Genomic DNA, 26,497 nt, shown 5'->3' on the forward strand with positions numbered 1-26,497 from the left:
TTAACTTATTCATAAAACTGAGGAGAACAGTGATGTAGAGTACTGCCAACTTTACTGAGGACAGTGCAAGCTTAAAAACGGGTATTCGTCGACCTGTGTACAGGGTGAACAGAATTTACTACAAAGTTTCAAGAGGATGCCCAGGAATTTGTCTAGGATGTTCTAGCTATTTTAGAAAATGAATGCATTCCTCTTGATGATTTGTTTGCAATTAATGATTACAAGACCCATGAATGTGTGAATTGTCACCAAGAACTGACATTGCCATTGATAGTGGAGTCGTGTGGCTCACTGGTTAGAGGCGGCAGACCCATAAGCAGAGAACGGCCCGGGACCAGGGTTCAATTCCCGACGCGGCAGGGTCGTGGACCAGGGTCAAAACGGACTCGATAATTCTCGCCTCGGTGCCTACTTTAACCACGGAACACACTCGGCAACTCTGGGCATTAAGCTTGCCTCATCTCTACAATGGCCCCCCACAGACGCCGGGGATGCCTGGTTTCACCTTGGAGATACCCAGAAAGGGACCATCTCACAGGGAAAACCAGGACGGGTTCCCCAGCAGTCTTCAGCGCCAGGACACTCCATGGAGTCGCAGTGCGCTTTACAAGTACACCCAGATTTGCATTTACATTGGTTCTAAGTGATTTGTATATTTACCTTCCCAGCCTGCAGATCAGTGTCATCTGATAAGTTGTTGAAAAAAGTTGTGCAAACCAACTCTTTCAAGTTTAGTTGTTAGGGAAAAAAACCCAGATCATCCTAATGCTACAAAGATGTAGACCAGATGGCACTAAAGTAGACACTGACATTATCAACTTTAAATATCGTTGGATAATAATTTATAAAAAAACTTACGCTATTGTCAGCATTGTTTTTTTATGAAGGTGAGACCATTACATCAGATCATTGTACTGTATATTTGAGAAATAGGTCAGGTTGGACTGAATGCAAAGATACTTTTCTGACATTCAAGGAGAGGTTGCCAAAGAATTAGAAAACTAATTTTCATGTTTTCTGGAACCATCGTTTGAGAAAATATAACATATACGGCCTGATTCATCAAGCCGAAATCGGCTCGCAAAGGGCCAGATTCTGAGAATCTGGCCCTTTGCGAGCGCTATTTTTGCATTTGGGATTCATCATCCCAAATGCAAAAATCGGTAATAGCGATTTCGCTATTTTGCGAGGAATTACATTTAAGGAATCTCTATTTGAGATTCCTTAAATGCAATTCATCATCCATTTAAAAATTGCGAATTCGCAATTTCGGCCCGCTATTTACCGCGAGGACAAACCTCGTGGTAAATAGCGAAAACGTAGAAAAATGCTTTTAAAAGCATTTTTCTAAGTTGCATGTTGCACACACAACACCTGTTTCAATTTGCATTTAAGGTGTGCTACAGTGTGTCCTTTGGACACCCCTGGCACCCTTTAAATCGCTATCTTATTTGCGATTAGCTAATTGCTAATCGCAAATAAGGAATACTCCCCTTTCATTCCTATGGGCCTTTTGGCCCATAGGAATGAATGGGGAGTTATTCCTTATTTGCGATTAGCAATTAGCTAATCGCAAATAAGGAATGTGTAGGAATCGCATTTCTTTATGCAATTCCTACATGAATCCCGTTTTGCAAGTCCTTAATAGCGATTCGTTATGAATCGCTATTAGGGGCTCGCAAAACGGGAGATTGATGAATCAGGCTGATAGTGTATTAGATCTGATTTCAGAGATATATAGATTTTGTTAATGTTTTAAGTATATGTTGTCCTTTGGCCCATGAAGTGTGACAATCACTGTCAGCCTCTACATTTTATTCACAGAGAGAATAATTACTGTGTACTACTACTTTAGAGCACTGTGTCAATTTCTTTAAGATGTCCTCTCCTTTTCAAAGTAGTAATTGATAAACTTGCAGAGAAAATGATGTCCACAATGCAGTAAACTATATATCTTCTCTTTACATTTGACACACTAACATGTACACCTTTTACAGACTTTTATCATTCTAAGAATTGTTTTCACCATAGTTTCATTCGAGCAAACATTTCGTTGAAGTGTCTGGAGTGCTGAAGTTGTATGGTTAATCACAAGTGGTGAAATAGGTCAAACAGCACTCACTGAGAACAAAAATAAATATTTTTTAACCTGTTCAAATGACAGCATTTGTGGAGGTTTACTAACCAACTAATGAATGTTGTTTTAAACATTGTCTGAAAGTTTTTGAATTTGTTTATGGTAATTACAGTTTTTCAGTGTTGACAGTACAGAGATATATTCTGAATATGTAAATAGTACATTTTGTATGTCTGTTTACAACTAATATTAGTAACAACATGTACTATAGAAGACAATATACTTAATAAACATCCATATTCTGAAATCTGTTAAAATTGCCTTTTTTAAATATATTAGAAATGCAAAAACTCTACAAAAAAATAAGAACATCTGTTCAGTGATGAGGGAGAAATGGCTATCTCGTGATGTGCAATGCTTGGTTATTAAACAATTCAGTAGAGTGTTCTTAAACAGAGAGTGAGAGAGCAGGAATATGTCATATCTACTAAGATAGGGGCACTGTCCTGCTCTCTCCCTAGAGCTGGTGCAGAATCAGGCTTCCCAGTGCTTCGCACACAACTTTGCACAACAGTGCAAAGGGATATATTCTGTACCATAGTGTTTGTAATGGAAGAGCACACCTTTGCACAACAGTGCAAAGGGATATATTCTGTACCATAGTGTTTGTAATGGAAGAGCACCCTTCCAGGATAAATTATTATCCTTAGGATACCATGAACACTTTCCCTCTTTGGGTGTGTGCTGTACAGTGCAGCACACATACAAAATGTGAAAAACTTATGAGAAGTAAATTAAAAGTAATGAAACAAATATCTCAGAGCTGCGAGGGGTTGGAAAGCCCTTTGTGTCCTGAAACATCTGTGGGCATAATTTAAACTTCAATGAATGTTTAATACCTGCGCTCGAATACTTTACTCCGTCACCTTAACACGTAGCCCATCCACAAAATTTAGAAATGCGTTGACATTAAGAAAAACTACTTTCATGTCAATTAATTGTAATTTTGGTAAAAGACTAACAGGCAGTCCTATGAGACATGATGGTTAGATATTAACATTTTCCACAGTTTCTAGTTTTTAAAGAAGAAAATTCAAAAACAAGAGTTTAAAAAAAAAAAAAAAACCTACTGGTCACAACAGCCCAGAATTTTTCTCAGAAGATGTGAAGGTCAAATTTTTTTTTCCTGTCCGTGAACGCCAGACATAACATTATGCGGCCTACATTGAGCAACGACGTTATGAAATGTATCCAGTGGCCTTGATTTCATCAGGTTGTTAGAGGAAGTACTATTTGATAGAGCTTCTGAGTTTTGTTGACTCTTTTGACTTTGCTTGGGCCTGTAATTCAGAAAAGTTACTATGTGCAGGCCGTGGCTTTCGACGATGGGCGCCACCGGGGCGCCACCGGGGAGACATATAGATTAAATAGGGTTGGGCTCAGGGACAAACCCTGAGGCACGCCCTGGCCCAAACCAATCTCCCTTGAGTAGCAGTCTCCCTGTCGAACCTGAAAGCCTCTCCCTGTCAGAAAAGACTGGATCCATTCCAGTGCAGCTCCTGATATCCCGCCATCATTCAGACACTGTAGCCAGGTGGTATGAGCTACAGTGTCGAATGCTGCACTTAGATCTAAAAGGATGAGAGCCATAGTCTGGCCCTCATCCACCCCCTGGCGTATGGTCTCCACTGCCATCAGTAGCGCCGATTCCGTAGAGTGGCGGGGACGGAAACCAAACTGGGTCTCGTGCAGGAGGGTAGCCTCTTCCACGAACTCCATCAGTTGGGTATTTACCGTTTTCTCCGCCACCTTGGCCATATAGGGTAAAAGGGGAAATTGGCCGGAGGTTCTCCAGTTTTTCGAGGCCGATGTTAAGCTTCTTTTGGAGAGGTAGCACCACCGCCTGTTTCCAGTCTCTGGGCACAGTCTTGGTCCTGAAGGAGACATCCAAAAGATGTCTAATGTACGGCTCCAGAGCCGACAGACTACCGACTAGCCGTTTTGGCATTGTCGGATCCCGAGGGGAGCCTGACTTTACTGACCCACAGATCTGCATGAGAATCTCCGGGGATGGGGTGACAAAGTTGGTCAGCATGTGTTGGTCGCCCCTTTCCCTAGGGGATTCTACAAACTCAGACCCTGTTGTAGGATGGCTAGGGAAGGCCGAGTATATTTTTGCTACTTTTCCGGCGAAGAAGTCCGCAATCCTATTACAGGACTCCACTGAGCAGTCATCTGGCGTAGTGGATGGCTTCCCACCCGAAAGAGTTTTATAAATTAAAAGCAATTCTTTCGTGGAATTTCCGGCATAATACGCCGCTTTGGCCTTCCTAATTAACCCACGATAGGCGCGCCTCCCAATTAGATATTCCTCCTTGGCATCCGTGGCAAATGCCACCCGCCACTGCCTTTCAGCACGCTTAAGTGCTGCTTTAGCCACCCGAAGCTCGCCACTATACCACGGGCCGTTTTTTGAGTACGGTAACCCCGTTTAGCCAGGGAGAGTGGGGCCGTGCAATCTAGCGCCTCAGTTATGCGCTTACAGAGGTTAGCGTTAGCTGTTTCCGCATCATCTCCCCCCTCTAATAAGTGCCGCACTAAACGTAACTTGGGAGAAAGTGGCCCATCTCCGTCTCGGGTGGTACAGAGGAGCTGGCTCCGGTAATCTAACCCCAGGGATACATATGGTAAAAGGTACCAGATGATGGTCCGACCAGGGAATAGGGATAGGAGTCAGGGCATCTACTTCCCTCCAGTTGGCAAATATGGGGTCCAGTAGGCGGCCTCCCTGGTGAGTGGGATCTTTTACTTTCTGATCCAGCTGAAGGGCACATAGTTCTTGGCAGAGGTCCATGGCGGCTTTATCCATGGGGTCCTGCAAGTGCATGTTAAGGTCCCCTAGCACCAGGAACTTATCCCTGCGCAGCGCAGCCTCTATAATGCCTTCCACTAAACTGTCCCCAAACCTGGCCAGAGGGCCTGGGGGTCTATAGATCAAAAGACCCTTCATAGTGTAGCCCTCATTTACTTTAATGGTGAAACTACCCGCCTCACTGTCCATGATGGAGATGTTCTCTAAATGGCAACGTAGGCGTTGCTTGGCTACAATAGCTATCCCTCCTCCTCTACCAGTGGGTCTATCCTGCCTAATCATAGTGTAGCCTTCTGGTAACGCCTCCATAACATCAGGGGCTGAGCACTCATCAAGCCAAGTCTCTGTGAGAAACATGAGATCCCACTGCTTCTCAGTGAGCAGATCGTAAACATCCAGCTTATGTTTCCGCAAAGAGCGTACATTCAACAGACCGCAGGCCAGGTCGTGGTGCTCGTTTCCCACCTCCCTTTCCAAGTTGTAGGCAAAGTGACAGTGCTCGCAACCCGCATTCTCCTCCACCCTCATACTGTGCAAGCAGGGACTAGAGGTGGCATTACGGAGGGACAGCAGCTGCGTCCTGCTCCAGTGTAAATGCATTCCCAATGGGGCATGGGATCTGGCCCTGGCCCGCAAATGACCGCGGACGGGCGCAGACGGGCTCAACTTAAGCGCGACTTCGGCGCGCCTTCGGCGCGCCCGATGCGCTGCCGGTTAGGCATCCACCTTTTATCTCCCCACAGCGTCAGCAACACTAGAGCGCTGCCCGTCCTCCCCTTTGCACCGGAAGTGGCTTGCTCGGACCTTCCCCGCGCTCTGCTCGAACGATGCTAATCACCGGCGTCAGAACTAGGCGGGAAGGAGGAAACGAGCCAAGCCCTCCTGCGCGATGTTCCTGCCCCTGCAGCTGCCTTCAGGTAAAACCTCAGCAGTGCACAGTGCCCCCAGTAAAAGTTACGTGTCACTGTAAGATGACAGCACACAAAGGAAGCCTGAGCGCTCTCCTCCTAATGCCCCTCACTTTTAAAATCAGCTATTTTTAAAATGCTCCTAGTCAGCTTTAAAACAGCATCAGCACACGCGCTAATACTCGCGCCGTCAAAGCAGCAGGGACACTGCGACTGTCCACTCACCGCCACCGGGGCCCGTAGTCCAGTGCCTTTTATCCCCCAACAGCGTCAGCAACACGAGAGCGCTGCCCGTCCTCCCCTTTGCACCGGAAGTGGCTTGCTCGGACCTTCCCCGCCCTCTGCTCGAACGGTGCTAATCACCAGCGTCAGAACGAGGCGGGAAGGAGGAAACGAGCCAAGCCCTCCTGCCTGATGTTCCTGCCCCTGCAGCTGCCTTCAGGTAAAACCTCAGCAGTGCACAGTGCCCCCAGTAAAAGTTACGAGTCACCGTAAGATGACAGCACACAAAGGAAGCCTGAGCGCTCTCCTCCTAATGCCCCTCACTTTTAAAATCAGCTATTTTTAAAATGCTCGTAGTCAGCTTTAAAACAGCATCAGCACATGCGCTAATACTCGCGCCGTCAAAGCAGCAGGGACACTGCCACTGTCCACTCACTGCCCGTATAGTTAGAACTGCGCTGCTAATTCACCATAATGCCTTAGAGGTTGTCACGCCGAGAAGGGCACTAGAAATGAGCTGCCGTTTCACCACAATGTCATATAGCTGCCGGTACACCTACGTGATATGTACCATCCTGGGGCTCCCCTTGCAGACCGACATTATACCATGTGTGGGCGTGTATTCCTTCTTCAATCCCCTTAAAAAACTCCTCCCCCCTTTTCCTTAAAAATGTTGTCTAAATTGTCACTACTTTCGCCTTCTGTCACAAGTATCACGTTGTTTATCCGCACTCTTTCACCCTACTGTTCGAATCCGAGTAGTGAGTGTATTTAAAACCACACATGCGTTGTTTAAATTCTGATGCCCAAGTGTTCTTAGTGATTCTTAATGGTCACTTTTTCCTTTTTCCTCCTGTTTTTTCCTAACAGGCCTTAATTGTATAGACCAGGCAAATGTTATGTTTTAGTCCTGATGATGATCCCGTACAATTTTGAGCAAGGGATCGAAGCGTCGACTTTCTCTAGTAGTTTCACAATTGACCATTGTGTATAATTTGTTGTGATTTCTACTTTGGCTAAACTTGCGTAAACCTTTGACAGATTGATTCACAAGTGGCCAATACGCTCAGTCTTTGCCTGTAACTTCGTAATTGTTGTATGTCCTTTTCCTTTTCCCCCTCACAGTATGGTACAGGACTGTGCCCTACTACAACTGTTGTTGTTCAGATATCCTCGACTCTATCTTGTGAATATTTAAACATTAATAATCCATGTCCGGCTGGACATTGGAATTATATAGTAGCCTATTGTGGTATATATGGTATTCTTCACCTATTCTTGTAAATTGCTAAGGACCTTTGTTCTTTTAAAATATAATTGATAACCGTGGCCCTCAGCCATTATTTCGGGTCCCCTTGTTTATATGTAAAGTGCTTTTTAAATAAAGCATTTTTAAAAATTGAAATGCAGCCTGTTTTCCTTATAGGAAAACCGGCTATATTTCCCAAATAAAAATGAAAACTACCTTTTTATTTTTTAAGAGTAGGCAGTAGTCCGTGGAACCACTGCCTGCTCTTAAAAAATGTTGGCGCCCACATTCACAAAGGGGATGCGATCCCTTGGGAACCACTTCCAGTATTTGAATGTGTTACCACTTCTTTCAAGGGGTTGGTAAAATATGAATATTTTGCTACCGCATTCCGGTCATGAAACATTCATACATGCCCCTGTGATCCACTGTAGTGTAGTTCCTATCTTCCCAATAGGCTCTGCGCATTGGAATAATACCTACAGCAGTAAAGGCCTAGGCCAGACGTTAACTAGGTCTACTACTGTCGATACTAGACTTAAGTTTTGGGTTTGCCAGCGTAGCTCAGAGTTCGCTAGAAACTTTCTCGAATGTTCAGGAAAGAATTAACTCCCCTGATTAGACAAGAAGGGATTTAGTTTCTGACAACCATAGAACATGACAACTTTGCTCTCCCCTAATCAAGAGTGTATCTCCAGAGTCGTGTGAGCACAAGGCAATTATTTTACTCAGTCAGTACGTGCATTTTTAGTCTCATCAGATTGTAGAGAAAAGGAAGAGACGGGCAAAGTTCAATAAAAGGTGTTATTTATTGATCAGTCTCTTTTCTCGTACAAGAGAAATGGATCGATATTATTGCAATACTTATAGTTAAGTAAAGTGCATACTTTAAAAGCAATAGTATAAAATAATACTGTAAAAACATTGATATGGTTTCTAAGCCATATGATGTTTAAAATGATTAAAATATATTTACATACACATATACATTTGACTAAACGTACTCAACTGGTGTTTCTAAATACGCCTACCCCGTGTACCTGACCTAAGTCTAATGCGTGGGCGGGAATAGAAAGTTACAGTTTAAGTTAAGTTTGTTTTTGCCAAGTGAATAACTAAAGAATTCTCTGTGAGGGGTTATTCAGTTCTGTACCTGGAAGTTAGGATGAATGAGGAATGGTATCTCTTTCTCTGCTCTCGATATTCCAGGCTGCCTGCGAGGGCTGCCCGAAAGCGCCGGTGCTGGGTCTCTCGGTAGGAGATAGCAGCGCGTCTCTCAGCGCGTCAGGAAGGCGGGGCTGCTGCCAGCGGGGTCTGCTCTGCTTCTGGGCTTCGGCAAGTATGGCTGCTCCGTCTCGTCACCACGCGTGTGTTTGCATAGGGCAAGATCGGCAATATTTATACCTTAAAGGTGCCGAGATTGACGTAAGGATGGACATAGATGCGTCAATAAAGATGTCATACGACTTGCTCGTTAGCACATTCTTTTACTGAAGTTCTCTGTGAAATCAAAACAATGGCCGCACGGATTTTCCAGGTTGTCATAGGTTTGATTTGTTATGAGAACGTCGTATGCCTTATCAGGGGCTGGAGGAATGTCGCTTGTCTAATTAGATCTCAAGCGTTATGACCTAATCAGATAACACGTTCCTGTGCCGTAGTGTGACTGCGTCAGATAACGGTATCTGCATCATGGGGGCTTTTCTTGCCTCATGGGCTGACTGTTAGTTAACTTGATAGTTAGTTTAACCAGAATAGGGTCAGGAATAGTGGGATCGATTCAGAACCTATAGGAATACATGACACCCACTCCACGCTAACTATGGTCATATTTACTAATCTATGCATAGTATAACATAGTACAACATACTATAGAGTATAGTGTATACCTCACCACCCCAAAATACATAAATGCATTTTGAAATTTTCAAATATACTGAAAAATTGCAGTCATATATATTGTATGCACTTAAGCTATGAATTAAATGCTAAAGTAAACACGCATTTGTAGACATTATTGCTTATTTGATATATGAGAAATACACATGAAATGGCTCTTAATATGGCTATACAGAAAGAAAGTTCGAGACCATTTCATCACATGATAAAATATTTGTGAACATACCAGCGGGCAACTAAAGTTTATAAAGTATCTAAAAATAGAAATCTTAGTTCTCTAGGAATAGTTTCTTACTTTAAGCAGAAGATAAGTGTCCCGAAAATTTTGTAAAAAATAATTTGGGGCTGCTAAAAAATTGCTGTCCGTGAACTGGTGGGAAAAATTGTTCATGTGACTTTATTTTTAAAGTTGAAGGCCGAATTCAGGGAACGCCGTGTGCGAGCTTGCTCAAAAGTCTCTATTTCTGTTCTGGAGAGAACATCATATCATTAAGGCTTTCGAAAAAACTGTCAACAGCTTCATGGGAAAGTTCCACTAAGTCGGAAATAGGTGTAACCATGCATTCGTGCGCATGATTGTCTCCATTGACATTCTGATTCGCATTGCTGACAGAAGGTCGTACCTGATTAATGCTGCTTTCATCTTGAACTTCACTACTCTTCAATCGTAGTGGTGAAGACTCCACGAATGCCGTCATCAGGATTGGCAGCCTTTGAGGGCAGCACAAAGCGTGAACCTTGGTAGGAACCAACAATGTATCTGCATCCACTGGCGCATCCGATTGTAGCGTCAGACAGGTGTCTAACACGCATTCTTCTCCGCATAGCAGACATCTCAATACAGGTAAAACACATCTTTGCCACATTGGTCGAAATGATAGAAACCAAGTCATGTTCAGGTCTCTAAGCCGGGATAGTCCCAGGATTTTTGATATCCGGTCCCGGTATCCAATGGCTAGGATTGTATCTTCCATTGTCGCGAGAGTTTGATCTGTGACATGGGTTGCCATAACGAAAAATAAGGACTAAGAATAGGATTCCTGCAATTAGTCCCAGGATCAGGGGAAGTCCGCCAAAAATCGAATGGACGAAATCTGGAAAAATACCCAGTATGGCTTTGAATGGTGTTAATGCCATCGAAAATACTGTCTTAAATACTTTTGAGACCCCAGTGGTATCAGAAATATTTAAGATTTCGCTCAGGATTTCCGCGAAATGTACGGGGGAATTAGTCGATAATAATGTATGTATCTCTGCAGTCGTCCTTGCGACTTGTAGATCATACGTTTCTTTTGATGACGTGAGCCTTGTAGGCGTCTGAAGAAGCACTGTTTTCATTCTGCTTAAAGTATCTATTCGAATAGAAGTAATTTTCAAACTGGGCCATGCCCTTGCCTCCCTGTCTGGAAAGGAGCTGGGGAACAAAGAACGTCCACAGCACTTGACCTTCGCAGTCGTAGTGACTAGATAAGGAGTCCCGGGCATAAGACTACAACATTTGCGGTCTACAATAAGAATGTAACTCCCATTATAGAGTCTTTGAAAGAATGGTTCTATTTCGGTTGCAGGTGCGCCTTGCTGGTGACATGAAAGGTTGTATGAATTCCCTTCACAGGCTCCATGCAAACTAATTCCGTTACACAGAAGCGTGCCGCTTAGTGACATAGCACAATTGTTGCCACTAAGAAACACTTTCTGTCCTTTATTACTGACACATGCATGCGAATAGGGCAGGTTCCAAGTTGTTTTAAGGTACCCCTTTCCCAATTTCTCGTACCTGCCAGCCTGTATATATTTTTGGCAGTATTGAAACCTGAAGGTTGAGATTGGAATATTTATGATTCCGTGGATTATCCATTCACTGACAGGTCGTTCTGACATTGTCATTGGTAATCTTTCTAGTTTTTCAATGCTCAAGATTGTATAATCAGCACCCTTTTGCGCCATACCGATTTGTCTATCAGTAAGGTTAAAGATTTGGAATAGTGACGTTGTGTTGATTAAACGCCAAGGCACATAGCCTGAACGCAGATTTTGTAACGTCCAGCCAAGCTGTACAATAGAACGCAATTGTGACTGACCATGTTGTAATAACAGTAAGTCTTGCGATAATATATCGATTGCTGACGATACAATGCTGTCCAAAGAAAAAATTCTGGAGGACAGAGTCATTAACCCATTGTCCACTACAGAAAGTGATTTTTCCAAATTAATACGGTCAATTTCCCGTATTCTCTCTGCTGTTTCAATTTGATTAACCTTCCAGGCCTCATTGTATGCTGCATATACAGAGGCTGCTATGAAACGCTTTTGACGCTTTTTGCGTGGTCCCATTATGAAATCACGCAAGTCAGCACCATCAGTAAGTAAAGTTAGGTGTTGCTTAATTTCAGGCAGTGTGGAAGTTTGTAGCCACTGAAGGCATAATTTGCCCACACTGTAGGTTGTTATTATCCCTGGGTGATGTCTTTGGGGATATCTAGGGTCTGGCCTGGTCATTTTGAACCCCTGTGTTTTATTCAGGAATCTGTCTTGACAGTTATTTGTATCTGTGGGCCAGATCAACCATTGTTTCCAATTAGGATGTGTTCTGTTTTGGTTTAATATATGGTTTACGTCTATCTCTTCATCCGTATTAGAGCTATTGCTAAACATTGTTGGCTTTGGAATAGACGGTTTATTTAAATCTTTGATTTTGGCTAGGCCAAGACAGGTGGTTTGTTGAACAGTGTCATTTAAAAATATCATTTGTTCTGGGATCATGCAAGCTCTAAACAAAGCTTCTAAACCCTGTACTTGCCATTCTTTTGTACCCCAAACACTTTTCAAATCAACATTTTTTTCCCAATAATTAAATCCTAAAGTATTCATTTCCTCGAAGAATGAATCTGAATATATCAACTTTGTGTTGGTTATCATGGTTTTCACCCCTGTCTTGTTTGACAATTTATAATAAAATGTTTCAGCATTACTTGTGTTAAAACCTGAAAAATATGAATATTTGTCGTAAACAGTTCTTGAGCTCCCTTTTGGAGGTGTTGCACAATGTTCCCATTGATTATAATTTAAAACATTTCTAGGTTGTGCAGATTTATGTAAAAAATGGTTACCATAGTGGTTATAGCAATACATACTATCATAATTTGTAGAACCTTGCAAATAATCATGTTTTGTAAATTTAGCAGACATTACTAAGTCAGACATCATGTTATTAATGCTTTCGAAGTCCCAATCATCAGCAAATGAGTTTGGTTTTGCAAAGTCACTCAAGGAGATCTTGATTTGGTGTGGGTATTTCAGGTTCTCGACCGGACCATAAATTTCATAGTCAGTGTTGTCCCAGGCTACCCCACCAGGTATAGGATTGGCTGTGAAGTTGGCTGAAGAAAGTTCTCTTTTCTCGACGTGTGAAGATGTGTGTGGTTTGAGGACCAAGTTGATGTTCTGACTTGCTGTGTCCATTTTAGCATATTTTCCCTCAATGAAGCGTCCCAAAGTTAATACCATGATGAGCCAAAGTATGAGGATAAATGCACCAAAACCCACCCAAAATTCAATCCATGGAGAAATCAGATATGTTTCTTTCAGTTGGTTCAAAAGTTCCTTAGCTTTGTCTTTAAAGGATTTTGATGATGGCTGTGTCTTTGATTCACTGAGGCTTTCAGAGGAATCATCGAAGTTGATGAAGTAGCCGGATGCAGTTCTGTCAATTGTTCCAATTGCTTCAGGATTTTTGTTTCTTGCATTTTCACTTGGTACTTCATTATAGATTGGTGTGTCTCTGCTAAATGTTTTTATTTGGGTTTTCAGAGGTCTGAGTTCTATTGCATCGTTGCATAGTCCTTGTTGTTCTTCTGTAGGCGTTTCGAATGTGATGAGCCTCTTTGTTAGGACCTCTGTACTGGTAGCAAACCTTGGTGTTCTGCTACTTATTGGGAGTCCACTTGGCCTACTGTTTGTTATCGGCCACATGTTGTGGTTTTACCAGGTCGATGGATACAACTCGGTTCTCCTTTTTACCAGCAAGTGGCGGTAGTACAACTGATCTTGTCCCGTTGACAGACAAGACAGGAACTGCTTTTCTGTAAGAAGGCCCAAATTCCTTCTTTACCGCGATCTTCTCCCTGACTAGATCCCCGACTTTTGGAATCCAGACAGGTCTTGCTGGGACAGGTGGTGATTCTTCAGTGGTTGTTGGCTGTTGTTTCAACTGTATGTTGCTCAGGTCTTTTCTTGTTTTGTTTAAGTCCTGTAAAATAGCCAAACGGTCTTTGACATCAAAGCTTTTTTCTTTAACCACTGAAGTCTGACTGTCGAGGTCAGAGATAATCATTCTAGTTCCAAATAATAATTCGTACGGACTGAATCCCTTCAGAGAATTTCTTGGCAAGTTATTTAGACTACGTTGGACACTTATTAGATGTTTGACCCACCCAGCTCCCGAACCTAATATCCTTTCCATTATAGATTGCTTTCTGCCTTGGTTTTTTCTTTACACCATCCCGTACCCTCAGGAAGGAAGTGAGAAGATTCCCGCTGGACTGTGCTCATTCGGCCATGTTTCCCCCCAGGCTGGTGGGCTTGAGTGAAAACAATGGTCGAACGTAGCATGCTCTTAGCGTATATGCCATTTAGACTCGCAAATCTTTGTATAACAGTCCGGACGTCAGCCGAGTGCTGGTGATCTACATTATAAGTGGAAACTAGCCTGTATATGTTAATCGCAAGCCCTGCTTTTTATTGGTCATATTATCTGCCTTGATACGACGAGGTATTAAACTGTTTCTCTCCCCACTGCGATCTCTGTTGCAGTTTGGGCAGTTTTTTACAAACATGGTGTAATGCAGGCTCATGCCTGGCCACCAGTACCGTGATTGTAATTCTTCCAGAGAATATTTCAGTTTGAGGTGTCTGAGACCCTCGCCCATGTGTGCGTCTGCGATTAACAAGCTTCTCCTGTCCATGTTTGGAATCACTCTATCCCCCACTCCAGGCATTCGAGCAAAAGGGACGGAGTTTGCATCGATTATGTATGTATAATTGAGTGGATAGTTGATTGGTAACGCTGAGCAGTCGCCTTTTGATGACGTTTTCACCGCCAGCACTGTTTCACCGTCAATGTATTTTAATGTACGCTTTTTTCGAACTACGGGAGCCGATTTAGTGGCTGCCGCTGCGGCTGTTTCAGCCAATGAATTCCCTACAACGTGAACGCCATCACGCTGATGACTCAGTGAGTGTGTCACGTGAGTCTTTGGTAGTTCTTTTTGTAAAAGAGCTATTTGTTCCCAGAGCAAATTCTGCTTTATTGGTGCATCTGTGTCATCTTTGTAACCGTTCTGAATCCATGTCTGCAAATCCTTGTTATATGATTTGACGCAGTAATATGAATCTGACACTATAAGTGTCGGGAATTCGCGATCCGCATTATCTAGCGCCATTTTTAATGCTATTATTTCAGTTTGTAGTTCTGAATTAGTTTCTACTGAGTGTGATTTTGTTAATAGAGGTCTTAGTTTACCTCCGCGCCACACTTCTTTTGTAATCTCACATGTGGGGTTGTATGCATGTTCTCCCCAAACGGAGGGTTGAGCATGTCCGTCTGTATAGATTACACAGGCGTAATGTCGTAGAGGCAGAATGTCGATTGGCAGAGGATACGTCTTTTCATATTTTATATTTTTTAATTCTTCTAGTTCTTTAGAAAATTGTCAACCAGGCTATACTTGATAATTCATATCCTACGTATAAGACCGTTAAATGGGCAATTCTGGATTTTTTAAAGTTGAATTTGTAACCCTCCGCTGCGAACCCAAGTATTATGGTGTTCACTCTTTTCAAGTGAGTATCCAAGTCATCGTCTGTTAAGTAAATGTCATCGACATAAGATAATGCTTCATCATCATCATATAGTTGTAGTAATTCTGTTACTCTCGCTGAGAATACCCCCGGGCTGTTCTTGTACCCCTGGGCTAACCGACAGAATTGCTTTTGAGTGCCATTTACTGAGAATGCAGTTAAATATCTGCTCTCTGGTGCTATGTTTTGACAAAAGAATCCATTGGAGATGTCCAAGGTTGTTTTGTATTTTTTGCGCACTATGTTATTCATTAGTGCAGCACTGTGTGAGTTTTGCACTGCAAAGGTTTTGCAACATGTGTTAAGGTGTCGGTAATCCAAAACTAGACGATATGAGTTGTCTGGTTTGTGAGGTGCAAGTTTCAATCATCCCCTGGTATTCTAGCTGATCTAGTATTTCATTTACCTGTTTTTTAGCTTCTTGCTTAATTGGGTACTGCCTTTGTGCAGTAGGTTGTGATTTTAACTGGATTTTGTGAGGAGGAGAATCCTCATCCCATCCTACATGATTTTTATATAAAGCAGGTGCTAAGGCCACTGCCCACTTTCTAGCAAGTGTGTATTTTTTATGAATCGGGATTTGATTCGAGAAGGCAGGCATAATTACTTCTTCGCCATGAGGGCACTCCCTGACAAACTCTGGTGGCCAGTCTTTTTCAGCTAGAAGGATGTCATAACCCTTGGAAAGGTTATCCCAAAATAGTCCCCTTATTTTCCTAGTCTTATCTCCCTCTATACGTAATGTTATCTCGTATATCTTGTGGGGTTTGCTAACTCTGGTGTCTGCAGTTTCCACTTGAAGATATTCATTCGTGTCCACTGTCTCCAGATGATTCATAAGGACTTTGCGAGCTATGCTCACTTCTGCTGCGCTGTCTAGCATTGTCTGAGCCCACTCTCCGTTTTTCAGTTGTGTCCTCAGTATTCTCGGCATTGTTAACTACCTTGATACTGGCTACCTTCTTTTTTGGAAATTCTAATTTCTTTTTTTGTTGAGCAGGTTCCTTGTCTTTGGACTTGGCGTGCTCTTCTCTTTGTTCTGATCGTCCTCTTCTTTCCGATTTCTGCGAGGAAGTCTGAAAAGATTGAGAGGGACGTGTATCAATGTCTTGATATCTATCAGGTTTTTTAATATTATCCCTATTTCTAAGGTTATATCTTTTCCCAGAGGGGTCACTCTGGGGTGACCTGTGTCTCTGGTTCGGAGATTTCTCCCTTCGCCTAGGAGACCTTCCTCGGGACTGGAATTTCTTTTCTTTTGGATTGGATTGTTTGTTTCCATCCCAGTTCTTTTTTGGTGAATTATTATTAAAAAATATTTTTTCTGGACTTTCAGTCAGTTGCGGTTTTACTGGTATTCCACCTAAACTATCTCTACCTAGTTCTTCATAAGATTTTTCTATGATTCTGGCAATTTCAGCTGGTTGGTCTGCTATATCTGTCTCTTTTAACCTCTGGCGGATCGCCACGTTTGCTGCTTCACCTTTTATATTGGCTAATAATATAGCCGAGACCTGCTTGAAGTCTTTCAGTAATTTCATACCAAGAGTTAAAGCTGGTTCTGGACCGTATTCATCTTGAATTTGTTTTAGCACATCTGGTATTACCGAAATGGATGGAACACCGTGCGTTTTTGTGTAGATTGAAGCAAAGACTGTACCCCAAGTGTCACAGTCTTCTATGTGTGGTGCGATTCCCATTGGGAGACATATAGTCAGAATCCTGTGTTTTTCTAGCGGGGTGGTGTCAGGAAACACCGCCTCTATTTGGGTGATTTTCTTTGCCAACCAGAATGGTATCTGTTCCCGTTTAGCCGGAACTTTACCTAGGCAGGATTGGATGTTCTGTGGTGTGATTTTATTTGTGTTCCCCTGGTGAGGGGTCAGCTGTGGAAGTTTAATCGCTGGCTGAATTGTTGAAGTCCGCATTACATACTGGACTAATTGTCTATGAATTTTTAGTAATTGTTTTAGCTGTATTAACAGCTCTCCTGTAGACATTCCTTCGATGTCTGGGTGTGGTGTGTATCCGGCTAAGACCGGCCACGTTGCTCCTGGTCTACCTAAAGGACCGAGCCTGGTGATGTGATTATTATGTATTAGGGCGCCATCAAATAAGAGCAAATGCTCTTGGAATTTGAGTGGTACTTCCACCTCCTCGAAAGGAGTGTAAATGTCGGGTGGAACCTCGATTTTGTAATAGTGGAAGTACTTTGTTACAGCATTTGCTGCTGGAAAATGTATCCATGTATAGTATACCTCTGTCTGCCGATATTCGTGTGCCTCAATTACGAATATGACTGTGCCACCTCTAGGTGTCAGTCCATTTTCTATAAGTTTTAAGGTTATAGATTTCCTTTTGCTGACCGGAATGAGTATTATATCCGCGTCTGCATCCTTTAGTGCAGTATCTGCTGCTGTTATTTCAGCTGCTAATCTAACTGCCTCTCTTTCTTCATCACTTTCTGACATTTTACTGTCAGGATGGTTATTTTGTTTGTTTGCAGATCAGGTTTCTTATGGAACAAAGATTAGATGCACAATATTTTGGAACAGTGTATCCTTCAACGTTGACTAAACCAAGAACCTTACATAGGAGTTCCCTCCTGCGAGGTTTTGGAGGATATTACCTTTCACCCACTCCAGACGTCTTTGGAGTATTTGGGAAAAGGGGTCTGAGTGAGAAAGCACGACTGAGTTACTATAAATGTCTTACGTTAGTTTTATCGCCCTTTCCAAACGCGTTGGGCGCCATGTAGTGTAGTTCCTATCTTCCCAATAGGCTCTGCGCATTGGAATAATACCTACAGCAGTAAAGGCCTAGGCCAGACGTTAACTAGGTCTACTACTGTCGATACTAGACTTAAGTTTTGGGTTTGCCAGCGTAGCTCAGAGTTCGCTAGAAACGTTCTCGAATGTTCAGGAAAGAATTAACTCCCCTGATTAGACAAGAAGGGATTTAGTTTCTGACAACCATAGAACATGACAACTTTGCTCTCCCCTAATCAAGAGTGTATCTCCAGAGTCGTGTGAGCACAAGGCAATTATTTTACTCAGTCAGTACGTGCATTCTTAGTCTCATCAGATTGTAGAGAAAAGGAAGAGACGGGCGTGTTCAATAAAAGGTGTTATTTATTGATCAGTCTCTTTTCTCGTACAAGAGAAATGGATCGATATTATTGCAATACTTATAGTTAAGTAAAGTGCATACATTAAAAGCAATAGTATAAAATAATACTGTAAAAACATTGATATGGTTTCTAAGCCATATGATGTTTAAAATGATTAAAATATATTTACATACACATATACATTTGACTAAACATACTCAACTGGTGTTTCTAAATACGCCTACCCCGTGTACCTGACCTAAGTCTAATGCGTGGGCGGGAATAGAAAGTTACAGTTTAAGTTAAGTTTGTTTTTGCCAAGTGAATAACTAAAGAATTCTCTGTGAGGGGTTATTCAGTTCTGTACCTGGAAGTTAGGATGAATGAGGAATGGTATCTCTTTCTCTGCTCTCGATATTCCAGGCTGCCTGCGAGGGCTGCCCGAAAGCGCCGGTGCTGGGTCTCTCGGTAGGAGATAGCAGCGCGTCTCTCAGCGCGCCAGGAAGGCGGGGCTGCTGCCAGCGGGGTCTGCTCTGCTTCTGGGCTTCGGCAAGTATGGCTGCTCCGTCTCGTCACCACGCGTGTGTTTGCATAGGGCAAGATCGGCAATATTTATACCTTAAAGGTGCCGAGATTGACGTAAGGATGGACATAGATGTGTCAATAAAGATGTCATACGACTTGCTCGTTAGCACATTCTTTTACTGAAGTTCTCTGTGAAATCAAATCAATGGCCGCACGGATTTTCCAGGTTGTCAAAGGTTTGATTTGTTATGAGAACGTCGTATGCCTTATCAGGGGCTGGAGGAATGTCGCTTGTCTAATTAGATCTCAAGCGTTATGACCTAATCAGATAACACGTTCCTGTGCCGTAGTGTGACTGCGTCAGATAACGGTATCTGCATCATGGGGGCTTTTCTTGCCTCATGGGCTGACTGTTAGTTAACTTGATAGTTAGTTTAACCAGAATAGGGTCAGGAATAGTGGAATCGATTCAGAACCTATAGGAATACATGACACCACCATTAGGAAGGGACGCCCTTGAAACGCCTTTTTCCTAATACTGACTCACAAACCCTATTTTCGAGTCAGTGATAGGTTCCTGACTCGTAAAATAGAGTTAGTACATGCTAAATGTATAGCCCAATTCTCTGTTTGCGACCGCTAAAACGTGTGGCCCTAAATGCTTGTGCATCCCACTGGTGCCAACGCTATATTTCGTCCAGTGCCCCTACTAAAATCTTTTTTAGATAATTTACATGTAGCGATTTGAGCATAAATCTTAACCCCAACACTGCCAGAAATATTATAAACACATCACAACATATTTTTGTGTTAGTCTGCTCACACCTCATCATCTTTCACGTCAGGCGGCTGGGGTGATGGATTTTGCCCCCAGAAGCCATTCCTGTCTTTACTTACCTAAATAACAAAAAGCACTCACCAAAAAAGTAAGACAAAGAGTCACTGGTATGCACTTAAAGGACAGATGTAAAATGGCGGCCAATGGGGAGCAACTAGTTAAACATGTTTTATGACACTTTTATGAGCCAATGAGAAGTAACTTTATTAGTAGATACAGCTATATAAACCAATGGTATCAGGCAGTCAGATGTGCTTTTATTGTAAGTCACAGATACTGCGGTAACGCTTTCAAGTACTGCAGGAACACAACACTTACATACTCAGAAATTTCACAAAACCCCAATACATTTTGCTTGTTTGTCAAGGCTTGAAGCACAAACAAACACCACCTCTTCATAGTAAACACAACTTTGTTTTCGAAGTTCTGGGTCCTATGATTCTCTAGCAGGACACAAAAACGGAAGTAAAACCTACACGGGATTCCCACTGTACCTTCTTATTGTATCTATGAGTCCTGAGGAAGTACTGCAGTACCCTATAGGAGGTTAAAAAAATATAAAGCTGTCAATAAATTGGCCGCTGAGGAGACAGTGCACAAAAAATAAGCCCACACACTTTGAAAAGATCTTCAAATATTTTTCTTGACCACCGTTACTAGAAAGGTGTTTAAGAGAGACAGTTTGCTGTAAATGCAATGTGAAACCATCATGTCCAAAGGCAAAAGGTATGGGGTGACCCTACAGAATGGGCCATTTCCACCAGGGATTTACAAAGCCATGCAAATCTCAATTTAAGTGGCTTTGTAATTTTTAAAAAAGTAACGCAAAGCATAGCGCTGCATTGCTTTACTTTGCGTCACATATATATGGGTATAGTATGTCCCAGTGTATCCACCCATGTATTTTGATGCAAACCCATATTTACATAGACTTGTAAACATGGGCTGGTACCAAAGTAGTGTACCTACCTGAGGCAGGCGTAGCAAGGAGAAATATCTTTATTATTGTTACTTCTTCTTTGTATGTGTGCGCAGTATACATGCACATACAAAGAGAAATAAGCCTCAAAGAATAACTATCCTGCGCGAGGCTGCCAGCATTGGAGCTTTATACAGGACAGTGGTCCCTAGACAAAAGGAATTTTTTGGAAGATAAATATAGACTAAATAGACACGATGTTCTTTGTCCAGCCAGACAGTTTTATTTTCTAATAAGCAATTTAAGCAAACAACAGAGCAACGACACCTACCATTACGAAATAGTAGTCCGGAAGTCACTTAAACCTCTTTATCTTCCAAGTTTAAAAAGGTATGATAAAAGCAAACGGAACTACAAAGTAACTATACCTACCAACACGAAACAGCAGTACTGGGGATACTTAGAAACTACTCAGTACAATTAGTCAAAGGCTTTTTGAAGACTTACAACGTAAAGGTGAAGCGGAAATGGATGAAAGACACCGAGGATCGACGGGGTCTAATGCAAAGAATATAGAATATCCTCCGACTCTATCCAAACATGCTGCCAAAAAATTCAAACATAACACCTTGAGAAAAAACCCGAACATTCTGTTCTCCGACCCATATTTCGATAGAGTTAAAGGCGTCATGATGAATGACCTGATATTCTACACAGACAAAACAGCCAAATGGCGCAATACCATTACAAATAGGCTGTTCACAAAAACCATAAAAAACATACCACATGGCACAAAAATAACGACTTCACTAACCAAAGGATGTAGCTCAGAATTATTCATTACTATGTACAAAACGGGAATAGTGCTGATACAAGCAACTAACAAAGAACTCGAGAAATTTGAGGTAGCTTTCCAAACCTTAAAGGAATGCATAGAAGGACAAAATTACCAGCAAAACATGACCCCACCAGTTATCACAACTGACAACAATGACTCTACCACTAGAGATGCTAATCAAACCAACTGCCAGAACAATCAAATCTCTAACGCCGGAGATTTACCTGAAAATGCGATGGCAACACCGGAGAAGGAGAGTGAAAGGATTGCGACGTCTAATAACCTTGGAAACAAAGAAAAGAAACTGGCCCCAATGGAAGAGCGGTTGCCGCTATCAATTGATGCCACTTCGCTTGAAGAGGGTAACTCAACACCTAACGAGTCCCCCTATGAAGATAACCACGAAATGAACAAAGCAGAAGATATCTACCTTCCTCAACCTCCCTCGAATTCGAGACTGGAGTCCCCTAGATCCCTATCCACAAAGGCACCCGTTACACCTCGCAACATAGGAAACAATGGGGACTCTCCTAATAGAGGCAGGAACAACAACCAAACTAAGGAGTCAATGGAAAGATCTGGGGCAACGAGAACTGATCACTCACGAAGAAGAGCAAAATGCAGAACCCAAACAGCCAAGTCTAGCTCACATAAGAAATCATCCCGAACCCAGAAAGAAGTCAAGGAACTCAAGAAACTAGTAGGAAACCTGGCACAAGACTCGCTGAAAGTCGCACAGACAATTGGAAAAATCTGGGAGATGACGATAAGTACGCACACTAAGGTTTCACACATCCAGAATCTTGCACTCCGACCCAACAGACCTAACAGGACCTATCCCTTGTCAAATGAAGAAACCCTGGCCTTACTTCGATCTTATGAACAACCGGCCCGGGGAAGAGAGGAGAATATCAAAATAGTACCCATTGACTCCAATAGAATGTCCAGAAAGAATGACAGGAAAGCAATACACCACAACCTACAACATATCCAGTTAACTGCAACGGAAACCGAAAATAGTAACGTCGATAACTCACAGAAAACCCTGAATTGCCTACTACTCAACTGCCGTTCGGCAAATAAACATGCATCAGACATAGCCGCACTCATCATTAACAAGGATATCGACCTGGCCATCCTCACAGAAACATGGCTCAATGAATCATCATCTCCTACCATTGATCTCCTAGTACCACCACAATATAACATCGTCAGGTTAGACAGACCAAGGAAAGTGGGAGGAGGTATAGCGTGCATTCACCGCTCGGAGATCGAGGTCAGCCAATTCCAATCTGACCCCATAGAGTCCTGTGAATACCTTGGTCTTAATATAAGAGCACTAAATAAGCAAAGTTGCAACCTGCATGCGTTCTACCACCCACCTGGGGATAACGCAAAGTTCACAGAGGAACTAATAGAGATCATAACGGCCAACTCTAACTCAGATGCCAACAATATATTCCTAGGTGACTTTAACCTACACTGGGACGACGACAATGACAAGCTGGTTAACTCGATGAAAGACTTCCTCAGTGAGCTAAACCTTACTCAAGCATGCACCCAGCCCACTCACTCACAAGGAGCGACGTTAGACTGGATTATCTCAAGAAATAATGAGACGTCAATCCTTGCTATAGACCCATGCGATTGGTCTGACCATCACGCCATAACATTCGCGATACCTACAATAAAAAAGGGCAGGACCGTGCAACCCCGCAAGTTCAAAAAACTGATTCGTGAGACAAAAGAAACCAATATTCAACTATTGGTTGAAAGATGTGAGAAAGACCTGAAGCCACCTAATAACAGGCAGAATGTCAATGAGCTGACTGACCATTACATAACCTCAATCGGTAACATCGTCAATGACACCATGCCTCAAAAACTGAAAAACGTCTCAGAGAAGCCAAAAAATCCCTGGTTTAATGAGGCACTGAACGAGGACAGGCGAAAACTGAGAATGGCGAAAGGAAATGGAGACAACATCCCTCCTCCCCCGAGTTGAAAGCCCTCAGAAAAACCAGAAAACAATATAACAAAAAGATAATCAACTCCAAAAAAGAATTTATAAGGGCTGAACTAGATAATGCCATAAACAGACCACGAAAACTCTTCGAGATCCTAAAACAACAGTCAAACAAACTTGCCAAAACGACCCAAGAGAACTCAAAAACTCCCATAAGCTGCGAGGAATTCTCCTCATTTTTCACGGAAAAAACCAAACTACTAGAAGTTGAGCTCACAAGTGCAGCGGCCAACCTTGTGACCCTTCCTTCACCTAAAAATGAGGCTAATGAGACAACAGAGGGTCCTCAAACAAAAAATAAAGCAAATTGGGACACATTTGAACTATATGACCAGGGTAAGATCGCCAAAAAGCTAGCCGAACTTAGACCGAACAACCACTATCAAGACCCTCTACCGTCAAAGTGTGTAAGAGAAATCAGCCACACTCTAGTTCCGATCTGGACCGAGATAATAAATGCTTCACTTACACAAGGGACCCTCCCTGACTGCCTAAAAACGGGACAGGTAGTGCCCATCATCAAAAAACCAACAGCGGATGCGACAGACCCGAATAACTATCGACCAGTGACCAACATACCTTTACTGGCCAAACTTATTGAGAAATGCGTACAGGGCCAATTGAGTCAACACATCGCTAAGTTCTCATTACTAGACGACTGCCAATCAGGATTTAGAACAGGGCATAGTACTGAAACTGCGATCCTGCATATTGTTGATGACGCCTTACAAGCCCTTGACCAAAATCAGGCATGCCTACTGATCCTACTAGACCTGTCATCAGCTTTTGACACGGTAAATCACGAAATACTAATGACCAGGCTACAAGACAGGATGGGTTTATCCGGAAACGTACTGAAATGGTTCAATTCTTTCCTACAGAACAGGACTCAACTATTCCTGATCAACCAAGCAACCTCCTCCCCATGCCCTAACACAATCGGGGTCCCACAAGGTTCAACATTATCCCCAGATCTATTCAACTTGTATGTAGAACCTCTTACGGAGATTCTTCAAAAATCACGGATATCCTATCACATGTATGCAGACGACACGCAAATATATATAAAGATCGCCTCCCGTGATGACGTCGACCTAATGAATGACACACTAAAGCAAGCGTTGCAATGGTTAACAACTAATCATCTGAAGCTAAATGCCCACAAAACAGAATTCCTGCTAATCTCACCAACAAGGAGCCAACCTGAGGTAAAGGAATGGGTGAAATTGGTGACTGCGCTAAACTGCACTCCGACCCTAGTTAACTCAGCTAAATCACTAGGAATTACGTTAGATGAGAACCTCGACATGAAAGACCACATTAACTCAATGGCCAAGAGTGCCCGCTTCCATTTGAACTATTTAAGAAAACTAAAACCCTTTATCTCTGAGGCGGATCTAAAACTGGCCACCCAATCGCTAGTTATCTCGAGGATTGAATATGGTTGTACCACGTTAGCTGGCCTACCCAAGACATCCATAGCACCACTAAAAGCCTGTCTCAACGCAGCGGCAAGACTCATCACGGGAACAAAGAAATTCGATCATATATCGCCCCACCTGAAAGCCCTAAACTGGCTACCCTACGAGGCCAGAATTCAAATGAAAATGGCCTGTATTACCCACAAAGCGGTACACTACAACATGCCTAGATACCTAGCCAAGAAAATTAAACTTTCGGGAGGCAACAGACCAACCAGAAGCGCCAAAGAGCTGCTATTGCGGCCGGCCTTCTTCCGTAAGAAAAGGACCTACGATCGAGCCTTCTCCGGAGCCGCACCCAGAGTCTGGAATTCACTCCCTCCAAACATCAGGAAGATTCAAAATACGGTAACATTCAAACGGGAACTAAAGAGCCACTTGATGAGTAAATACCCTACGTAGAGGAAAGTACAGACCATTGATATGAACATCTGCGCCAAAGAGGGGGTACTCATCAAGAATAATTTGAAGATCAATATCAAACAAATGAAAGATTCCCGTTCAAGCCTCGGCTACACACTGTACTGCTACCTCATATATTTGGGAGCTTATACACTGTATCTCACAGCTTAAACTATATAACCTCTACCTCACTCTATTATCTTTATGATTATTATGACAAGCGAAACCTACTCAACTCTTACCTGCTAATTATATAGGTAATTGTATTGATAATGTTATGTAACCCTACCTCAACGAGCTTGAAGATATGACTATGACACAAGTTGAGACTAATGCACCTCTCAATGCCTTTTATCTAGTCACCCTTGTATCATACCGCTTCTACCTCATAACTGTTTTGTTGTTATAATTGGTGTGATAATGTCAATTCTGTAATCTTTTTTATGTTCAGCGCTCTGATACCCACGGGTCTTGTTCGCGCTATACAAAACACTATAAATAAATAAATAAATCTAGTGTAATAACAGCAGGACACCAGCCGATGTCCAACTAACACACTTAGGAAGGAGACAAACAAAGAGTTTGGAGGCAATTTGAACAGTCTGTGTAGTACAATTCACAATCAGACAATATTGATTACACACTATTGCTGGCATCAAGTAGCACAATTCATACACATATAGTGTGACACGGTCGACGACTGATTGGAGCTGGCAGCCCTCAGGAGGGGGCTGAACTGCGTCATATGTTTGTAGATATGCTGCCGTTCGGATCTCTCCCTTTCATGCAACACACCTCAGCTATCACCCTTGCTATGCTGCGTAGAATGAAATCTAAGTAAATCCGGGCCGTGCACAAGAGGTTGCGTGTACTTTGTGGAAGCAGATGCGGCATAGAGGACAGCCAGGACAATATTCCCTGGGAAACAGTGGCACCTCAGGGCTATGCAACTCACCAGTATAGCTCATGCACTGATGCAGGAGAGGTGAGCAGTAGAAGAAGAACCAGCTGCTGCACTGGAAGTGCTGCATGGAGAATAGGAAGAAAATGATAACAAGGTGCCACATTTTGGAATATATGCACAAAGTAGTGGCCTATAGTGAAGTTAATTAAATAATATATTCAAGGGCCATGGAAGACCATCTCCACACAGGAAACAAAGTGTTGTGCAAAAAATAAAATAAATAATAACATATAGTTTAAAAAAGTTTTAAATAATATATATTTTTTAAAGAAGTTCTCAACTGTAAAAATTAAATGCATAAATATATAA

General features: G+C 42.5%; 1 protein-coding gene across 2 annotated transcripts in view; it reads left to right on the forward strand.

Annotated features, from left to right (window-relative positions):
• The window catches only part of LOC144771821 (aldehyde dehydrogenase family 3 member B1-like), a 295,143-nt gene that overhangs the window by 97,276 nt on the left and 171,370 nt on the right, over nt 1-26,497 (forward strand). The window lies entirely within an intron of this gene.

Source organism: Lissotriton helveticus, chromosome 1_1 (genome assembly GCF_964261635.1).
Source record: "Lissotriton helveticus chromosome 1_1, aLisHel1.1, whole genome shotgun sequence".
Taxonomy (NCBI): domain Eukaryota; kingdom Metazoa; phylum Chordata; class Amphibia; order Caudata; family Salamandridae; genus Lissotriton; species Lissotriton helveticus.